The sequence below is a fragment of the Mus pahari genome, chromosome X (assembly GCF_900095145.1).
Source record: "Mus pahari chromosome X, PAHARI_EIJ_v1.1, whole genome shotgun sequence".
Classification (NCBI taxonomy): Eukaryota; Metazoa; Chordata; class Mammalia; order Rodentia; family Muridae; genus Mus; species Mus pahari.
The window spans coordinates 104,060,337-104,070,305 of record NC_034613.1 but is presented as its reverse complement, the minus strand read 5'-3'; the positions used below and the strand labels follow the sequence as shown (position 1 = coordinate 104,070,305).

Below are 9,969 nucleotides of genomic sequence, written 5' to 3'. Positions count from 1 at the left end.
GGATGGGGTAGTCTCTGGATAGTCCATCCTTTCATCTTAGCTCTAAATTTTGTCTCTGTACCTATATCCTTTCATGGGTATTTTGTTCCTTATTCTAAAGGAGGAGTGCACAAGACTAAAATCTAAGCCCCATCACCTAAAACTCCGGTTGTTCTTTCATCTCCATTTGATTTCCTATTTCCTCCCAACTTACTCCACCTTCTCCAAAGAAAATATAGCTGTACAAGGTTATTCATGGAAGAAAAGAAAAACTTTGCTTTGAAATATTTTGTTTGCCTACTTTTTTGCCTCGCACTCTCTAGTGATACTCTCTAACACTCATCATACACTTTGACGCACTGAATGGGTAAAGTTTGGAAAGTAACACTCAAAATCTTTCCGAAGTTATATTTGGACCTTCACAGAAATATACATTTAAGTGTGTATGGCAAATATGCACTGATAAAAATAAACACATTATTATAGGAACTTTTGTATTTTAGCTATCTGTAGTAAATGAACATTTCTGGTCACTTTTAAAAAATATTTGTATATTTTAATGTGTTGATATTTTATTCACCTGTCCTCAATATCAAGGACATTATTTAGTATATTTTATAACATAATATATACTATGCAAGATCAATTAACAGCCTCAAATAAAAAGAAAGTTTTGGACACAGATCTGAGTCAGAATAGGAAATTGCCTAGTTTAATAAAGCTACATATATAACTTCTGATATAATAGCAAATCTATACTTGTATTTGAGAAAATGTAATAAAAAATTTGTACACAACAGTGTTTTAAAATTCTAAGTACACTGGAAAATAGGAAACAAGTATCTATCGATCTATTATGCAATATCTTATATGAACTCCTAGAGAGTTCACTCCACATTTGTGAGATGAAGCTTTTGAATTCAATAATTTTGGTCTTTGACATTTCCAGAGGCTTTGAGACCTGTCCTAGACTTAGTGTTCTATAATGTAAAGAGATAAATATGTGTTGAATTCATTTTAACTTAAGTATTCATTACATTTTTGCAGGTGTTAATTGCTCCTGACCTGTCAATATGTAACCTTCTTAAAGTCATTAATTTCTTAAATCTAAGGGCCATCTGTCACAATCCAGTTCAACTCTCTCACATGCAATGCATTACAATGCTGAATAAGACAGCATTTTGTTATCAAAGGCTAAAAACTCAAAGCACTGAAGGTAGTAATGCCTACAAAGCCAAAAGACAAGGACAAATATTGTATATGCTGCCTTTTGTGAACCATCACAAGACTTTTATTTTTTCATTGCAATGGGCCTTGAAGTAATTTACAGCTCCTTCATTTTCCATTTGAGGAAACTAGTACAGGGAGCTGAAGTTATTTGCTCAAGGCTACCCTGTATACAATCATAAATTACAACATACTTGATGTTCATATAATTTAAATAAATCCCTGCTCTCACTCACCATGTCAAAATCCAGAGGAAAATATTTGTAACCCTGAAGATAAAACAACATATTTGCATATTAGAAGCTTAATGTCTTTTGTTTGCTATGATAAAAAGCTACACATGATTAACACTCATGTGCTTAAAAGATTGCTGCATGTCTAAAGGAAAACACTACTTAAAAGTCATTGAAAACTTCACCCTAAAATAAATAACATAGAAACATACAGATATCTTACAAACATTGTGAATTAAGATGTAGCACTAAGCATTTACAAGGTACATTAAATGGACTTAGACTTAGTGGAGTAGTATTATGATGGATAATAATTTGAATTCTTTCTATAAATAAAATTAAGGGAATGTTTTAAGTGTCTGGAATGTATACTATTACCATGTCAATAGACCTATTATTTTGTGAGATACTTTTCATAAGATCAATACACAAAGAGACTAAATGGAATGATAATACAATGCAAGCAGCAAAGTAACAAATTTGTTTTAATACACATAACAGTACTCATATTTAAATTTTTAAACTTTTTAATCTAAGTTTCTTTTTTTGTTAACATTCAGAACTTGAATAAAATAAAATAAACTCAGGGAAATAGGACAGGCAAGGCGGAATCCAAGGAAAAGTTCTGGCTTAAAGACTGAAGACTAGCAATCCTTTTATCTTTTATCTTCAATATCACCTGCCTGACCTTCAGACAGGAAAACAAAACAAAACAAAACAAAATGAAAAGAATAGGCATATCTTTCACTTTCTATACTGTTTATGAGATACTAGAATTATAATGACTTTAAAAAGAATATAAATATACAGAATGCTGTACACATTGAAGATGTTAAAAAGAAGGAATCAATTTGTAGAAGAAAGTAATACTTGACATTCATTTTATATGATATTAGCAAATGAATGGTAAACTAATTTAAAATTTAAGTTTGTATTTAACTACAGTGTATTGGCAAGCTACAAGAAATGTTAAATTATCAAAACAACTTAAATAAGGCAAAGTCTGATTCTAGGATATCTTTTTCTTCTTTTTACTTTGCTCTTTTTTATTATGCAATCGTCAATATTCTAGATGAATGGATTATGTGGATAAAACATTCTTTCATATTTTTGCTGGAAGTGAAACTATAATCATTTTCATTTTTAGTTTTAAAAATCTACTCATCAATAGTTACAGTATTAGAAATAAATTCTTGAATAATTGATGATTTTCAGGGTGTAAACAATAAAAGAAACATTTATGATTTTGGCAAACCATTCTTTTAATTCTAAACCATAATTGAAAAGGCCCATCTTTTCACTTTTATTTGGCTGTTAATAAAAATGCAATCTTTATATTATGAAACTAAATCTCCAAGATAATTTCAAACTAAACTAAAGTCCTCTACTGATAAGTCTGTGTTTTACCATTGATGATGCACAGCATATAAAGCTTGAAGAGACATGTCATATAAATCAAAGAGATTTTTTTAAAACCATATTTTTAAATATGCCTTTTATGGTTAACTTTAGCCAAATAATCACACCATTTTCAAGCATGATCAGGTTAAATATCATACGCAAATCTATAGTGCCAAGGAATCTTACCTATTTTTCTTCATTCTGGGCATTGAATGATCAATAAAGTCTTCAGATAACAAAACTCTGCTCAAACAATGACAAGTAATTCAGAATGTTATAATGTAAAGTTAATGAGTATAAACATAAGGAGTTATTATAAAACTTCTTTTCCCCAAGATAAAATTCAAATGTCTTTGATGAAAATAAATTATAGACCGTATGGGATATTTTTTTTCTTCCCTCTTAATTCCCAACAACATTGAGCCAAATTTATAAAATGTAGAGTAACATAAGAATCACTTCCTTCGCACATATCAAGAATGACTATATATATATATACACGTGTGTGTGTGTGTGTGTGTGTGTGTGTGTGTGTGTGTGTGTGTGTATCTTCTTGCTTCTTAGCTTCTTTTATCTCTGGTATGGTACGTAAATATATTGCTAGAAACACAAATTGGCAAAAGCTTTAAAATCTTATCTGAGATCCTGACCATGGAGCAGGAAATAAAAAGATTGTCACTAAAACCAATAAAAAGAGTGGCTCATGAGACGAGGACATGCCAGAAAGGATAGAATGCAAAGCCAATGTGTAAAGAATGTGTAGTGAACAATTACATAAAGCTGGAATACTCCCCAATGCAAGCAACGAAAAACAGGCATGTGCAGACATAGTGAAAATATAGTAAATCAGAGGAGTTCCACTAAAAATCTTGTATGAAATTAAAGCAGCAAAAGGCACAGAAACAATATTAAGTCTTCTTGGTGCAGTAAATTTTACAAATTTGTAAACAATTTTGAAGCAAAGATTGCTTTATTTATTTATTTATTCATTCATTCATTCATTTATTTGTGGAAAGCTCCTTTGGAGTTATTTGAAAGGGTAAGGTATCCAATGGGTATATATATATATATATATATATATATATATATATATATATGTGTGTGTGTGTGTGTGTGTGTGTGTGTGTGTGATATATGGGTGTGTGTGTGTGTGTGTGTGTGTGTGTGTGTGTGTGTTAATCCAGAAATAAAGCAGTGAGGAAAGGTGAAAAGTAAAACAGGGTACTACTGATTGCTGCTTGCTAGTGTCTAAGGGAAGGAAACAATATTTAACAAGTATAAACCTGGCATTAGAGAGAGAGCTGGAGTAAGGAATGAAAGAAAAGATAATGTAGGTGATGAGAAGATTGAATAATGTGTGTGAAAAATGTTGTGTAGTGGGCAAACATGTTCTTGTAAATGGATGAAAACATGCTGATATCTAGAACAAAAGGTCTTAGGGACATTTCATCATCTTTGTGTGGAAGATGAAGAATATACAATATTAGGACAGGAAAGTATGACTAGTAAAATGATGTAAGTTGCAGGTAATAAAAGAGAAACTATTTTCCCCACAGTCACATTTTTTTCTAAGTTTTACTGATTGTTTTTAAGCCCTCTTGTTAAATTTTGTGCTCTGGCTGTTACAATTAATTCTCTATTGGTTCCATTCTCTATTGCAATTCATCAAATTATTTAGAATAGTTTTCTTTTTCTTTTTTCTTTTTTTTGTAAAGAGCACATTCTATAAACCCCTTACTGCAAGATATTTATTTTATTATAAGCAGATTTTTCTGATAAATACTCAGAGTTGGTCAGAATCTACAAATGACACATTTTCTTACTCCACAGTAAGCCACAAATTCCTGCCATCATCCTTTCTTTACTACTTTGTTCTTTATAACCATCCATGTCTGCTTGTTGGCTCTCAGTGACTAGGTATGGCTATTTTTTTATAGTCAAAAATATATCTTTTCCTCTCCTTACAAACCTCCTAACCTCTTTGCAAAAAATTATAATTCCTCTATTATGAACAATTATAGCATTCATCACATAGTATCCCAATTTTATGAGAGACTTCTATTTTATATAGGCCTATGCCAAATATTTCATAATCTCTTTGGATTAAAATTTTAGAGCCTGGCACTTTGGTACAATAGTTGACTAATTCATGTTTATGGATTCTTTGGTGGACAAATGGATCACACCTCCTTTCAAATATGTAAACCAAGATTATTGGAGGAAATTAGCTTTCAGGTTTTCATCCCTTGCATAATTTCCTTTTCCACTAATAGAAAACGTGGCAGCCATACATATTTCCTGGGTGTAATTCAAAGCCAGTGGTTTGTATACAGTCTCCTTGTTTGTGTATCTTCCTGTGCTCCCCAAGAATCTTATAAACCCTTTCCAAAACCTATTGTGGACTGATCCCATAGGAAAAAACAACAAAACAAACAAACAACAACAGCAAAAAAGCCAGACAGTTTTCTGCTTTTAAAGTCCATTACCAGATTTCTTTCTGCCAACAAAAACCAGGAAGCTTATTATCAGGAATTTCTATTTTGCATGAAGTTTTGAAAACCAAGAGAAAGAATAATATAAAACCTGCTGTCCTCTCAGCTAGGCCTTCCAGCTGCAGAAACCCAACATCTATCAGTACAGTGCTTGGGTGATAAAGGGAGAGTAGGTTCTTAGCAAATGATTTAGCCCTAGAAAAGGAATGTGGTTTTATGCTTCATCTGAGTTCCCTTCTTCCTGCATTTCAAAGGCACAGCAGCTCTTAAGTTTGCGGGAGTGATATATCATGTAAAGAATGCTTTGTGTCAAAAGGAAGGGAAGAAAGGGGAGCATAGAAAACCCACATGTACAAAACGGAAGCTACTGTGCTATTCCCCTCTGCCTCCAAAGGAAATGCAGCAGCTAAGCAATTTGTTGTGATCCCCTCGAATCTAATTTCCTCAAGAATGTGACAGCTGAGGGCTTCAGTTGGTGTCCACAAGCCCAGCTTGTGTCTCTTTCCTCTTGCCCTGCATAACCTTCTCCAAGTGCTCACTAGGATTCTTCTCTTGGAGCTAAAGAATAAATTGTTCACACTCAGTGGGAAAAGGGATTGGTTTTGCTTTCAGGAAAGTGGGGTGTTGTTCCTCAAAAAGGACTGGACCACGTTATAAAGGGAAGCTACAGGGCTTCCATCTAGCAAAAAGAAGAAGAAAAAAAAAAATCAACCTATTCAGGAAACTTCCCAATTTGGCGCATTGGTCTACAGAAGTGACTCCATAGCCTTGGAATAAAAAGCACCGCAACTCCTTCCTTGCCTGCTGCCACAGAGCCAGAAACCGCTCAGTGTTCGACTTTTTAATTCCAGTTTTGTATTTTTCATACAAGGGACTCCTCATCCAGAGCATTCACCTTTGTCCCCTTCCCTTTCCACCCCATCTCCTGAAGAAAAGGACCCCTAGCATCACCCCCAAGAACTTGCTTTCTTGCAGACTGGCCAGTGGGGGATGGGTAATGGGGAGTAAAGATTTCTCACATCTTTACTAATCACCCAGCGTAGAGGGGGTGGGTGGGGCAAGACACGCAGAGATTTCAACCCCGGTACATTAACACTGGACGATTTAATTCAGTGTGAATAAAACAGGTAAGAGCTGGAAACTGGGAAGAACAGAGCCAGGCTGAAAGGAGGGAGGGCAACACACAGGCGCGCACACACACGCGCGCGCGCGCGCACACACACACACACACACACACACACACACACACACACACGACTCTGAAGGCCGAGTTCCAAAAGCTCAGCGGGCAGGCGGCACCTTGATGTACCTTAGAGGATCAGGGTGCCTATGGGAGGTGAGGGGGATGGGGGTCAGCTGCGCAGGAAGGGGGCCTAGGGACGTAGGGCGACTGCGCACCGGGAGCGCGCCCCTCAGGTTGGCCTGCTTCCGCTCCCGACCCGCACTAGTCGCTTGCTCTCCTGCCAGCGGGCGGACCCTCACTGCAGCTGACATCATTGCCAGAGAAGGAGGGGCGGCCCAGATGAGAAGGACCCCAGCACGAACTGCGTTCCCTGTGCTTGCTCTCTGAGACTCTAGCGAGCTGCTTGGCAAACTCAGCTCCCTGGCGGCGGCGCCTGGACTTGAGCTGGGCGCGGCAGTTCTTAATTTAGCAGCAGGAGAAAGGTAGATTTAGACCTTGGCTCCTTCATCTCCTGGTTCTTTCTCAAAACCGCCCGCACACTGTCAGTTCTGCCTCGGATGAACCAAAGACAAGAAAGGTGAAACACGGACACACACTATCAGTTACTTTCCCAAGCTTTCAAAAGCCTCCTCCCCCAGCACAAAAACACAAGCAAAGACAGCCCTGAGGCTAGAGCCTTGGCCGTGGGAATTTGAGAATTTGTTTCAAACGTGATTAAAAGTGCACATCTTCCAAAGTTGCAGAGGCGCCAACCAGTGCATCTCCCCAATTCTTTTATTCAGTCTTGAGTCACACTTGTTTTACTCCCTTTTTCCCTTTTTCTTTTTCTTTTCTTTTCTCTCTCTCTCTCTCTCTCTCTCTCTCTCTCTGGAAGACAGTTGTTTTAAGTCACATAACATCTTCACCTTTTTGGCATTACTCTGTGCTAAGTGTTCAGAATTTTCAGCCTGCTCTTCAGGTTGTTTGCTGGTTGCAGAGCTAGTACTACACTCAGGGGTCCTCTGTCCCCATCACTCTCCTATTTTTTAGCCCCTTTGCCCATGGCCTAGATTCTCAAACACTTTTTTCACACTGGGTCTATTGTACAGAAACAGCCCCCAAGCTGGTATAAATCTGCCTTTGGAAAGTTTCCTCACAGTAAGGGAAAGAACAGTGTTAAGGCTTTTTTTTTTTTTTTTCTTCATTGTTTGCTTGTTACCCTTTAATTTTCTTTCTTTCTTTCTTTTTTTTTTTTTTTTTTTTTTTTGTCCTAGACCCCCCTGCTCTCCCTGATTTACGTTGTTAGTGGGTGCCGCAATGGCGCAAGTTTGGACTCCCAGCCCCCCAGAGACATTTTGGAAGGACACCCCGCTCTCAGAGGCGAGTGCCCGCCTGGAGGCGCGCGCTCACATACTCCACGCGCGCATCCCAGTGCCCCGCACCCCAAGCCGCAAAGGCGGCTAACCTAGTGGAGTCTGGAATAAATCACAGGCAGCAAAGGGGCCATCATCTTCACTCAAACCCTAAAAAGTCTTTCCTTGGGGGAGACACTGATATGGATCCTGCTGTGCACTCTGGGACATTGACACCCCAGGGACTACTAGCTTTGTGACTGCACTCACAGAGAAGTGTCTCCAACCGGAGGTATACTGTTGCTGCGCTCTTCCAAAGTCTCTAAAGCAATGTGGTCCTTTTTTAAAGTCACCTTTTCCAATGAAGCTCTTAGCAAGAGACATTTTGGGGAAAGGGGGCCATTCTGTACAAGCTCTAGGAAGATCCTTCCTTTGTGGAGGGAACTGCTTTTTGGGTCTCTCTTGAAAAATGCCATGTATTTATGACATAGGTGGGCGTTCTTTTGGATAAGGAATTCCGAGTCATTTCCCTAGAGAATAAAGGAGCCCTTTTATGTTGGGCTTGACTTTGTAAGTCTTTTTCCCCCCTCAATAAGAAAAGAACATTGATTTTCAGCTGCTGGTTTATACAAAGTTACATTTATAAAAAGGGGACAGAATTTCTCACACCTACCATCTCTACATCCACTAGGTCCCAGGGCAGGAAGAAATGGGATCATACCAGGAGGACCTATCTAGTAGACGCTGGGCGCCCTGCTGTGCGCACAGTTTTCCGATGCCCTGCGGCAAGGGTCGCTCCCCAACCGGGTTGCGCTATCAAACCTGGACTCAAATCGGAGACCCCAGAGAGGAGCGCAGCTGGGCCAGCTTCCAGGGTCCACCGCGGATTCACTGCTGAGGCACTGCCCCTCAGCTGGACTTGCTCCAGGAGTCTCCCCTAATGGTCTGGGGCGTCAACTCTGCATCCCCGCACTTTCCCAGATCAGAGTTTCATTCAGCTTCGCTGAAGCTGGAAGAATCAATTAAAATGAAAGACCTTTTTGCACAACCCATGTCGGAGAAATTCATGCGCGGACACTTTTCTGACAAAAGTGAGAGTTTTAGCAAAGTAACCAAACCGAGTGGAGGCAGTGCCAAAAGATTTTCTTTGGGGGCTCATCTCCCGGGTTTGCTCTTTTTCTTACCTCTAGGGAACAGAACCCGGAAGAGAGGGCACCAGTAAGGTCTCTAAAAGCATGCTATGGTCAACTGCCCAGATCCCAGGCGCAGGCAGTCACCGCGTCCTAAGTGCAGGACATGCCATGAGTCTCCAGCCTCAGCGGCTTTAGCTCCCGAACCGAACCCAATACTTACCTACTGTTTAGACTCCTCTTTGAGTAGAATGAAGAGGGGAACGAAAAAGGAGAAAAAAGGCTTCCGCCCGCTCCACAGAGACTGCGATTGCTGTAGCGGGATCTACCGCCACAGCTCGCAGTCCGCGGAGCAGCTGTTTGTCTTGGATGCTGTTTGTGAGGCTGGTCGGGCGGCCCGGGCTAGCTGGGCTGCCTGTGTCGCCTGAGTAGCTTCTGCCGCTGAGATTCCTTGCACTCTGGTAGCCTAGCTTTCCGCTTTGCTGCGCGGGCCGCTGCTGGCTGCTCTGGCTCACTCCCGCCCTGACAGTTCGTCGACTGCAAGGAGCCACTGCCAAGCCAGCCCTTTTCAATGGCGAGGAGGAGGGACTAGACAGGAGGGGGAAGGGGGACAGAAGGGGGGTGAGCGAGTGGAAGGCAGGGGGGAAAGGGAGTGAACGAGTGCCCTAGCCGCCTGCTGGGAGGGGATGGCGCAGCACCAAGTGATGGGTACCCCCCTTTTGTCCCCACTCCCTGCACCCCTCTTCCCACTCCAGCTCAGGAGGCGGCCTCTCCCAGAGGATGAAGAACCTCAGGAGCGGTGCGGGGGCGAGATTGAGGTAAGCTTGGGAAGTTACATCTTGTGGCCCAGAGAAGAAGGCAGAAAGCGCTTTGCCTGCACGCTCCTTTATGGGACTGGATGCTTAGGGGAACACACTGAGCAAAATAAGCAGGGCAAGCATTCCTCCCCCGCGGTGGTCCCCCCTCTCCTTGCACTTTAGTTCTCCTCTTTAA

General features: G+C 40.3%; 1 protein-coding gene across 2 annotated transcripts in view; it reads right to left on the bottom strand.

The window, feature by feature from the left end:
- The window catches only part of Pcdh11x (protocadherin 11 X-linked), a 524,801-nt gene extending 515,275 nt beyond the window's left edge, over window positions 1-9,526 (bottom strand). For both annotated transcript variants that reach the window (XM_021187467.2, XM_021187468.2), the window contains exon 1: window positions 9,200-9,526. The gene's annotated coding sequence lies outside the window, so the exon portion shown is untranslated. The remainder of the gene's footprint in view (window positions 1-9,199) is intronic.
- Between the last annotated feature and the right edge of the window lie 443 nt (window positions 9,527-9,969).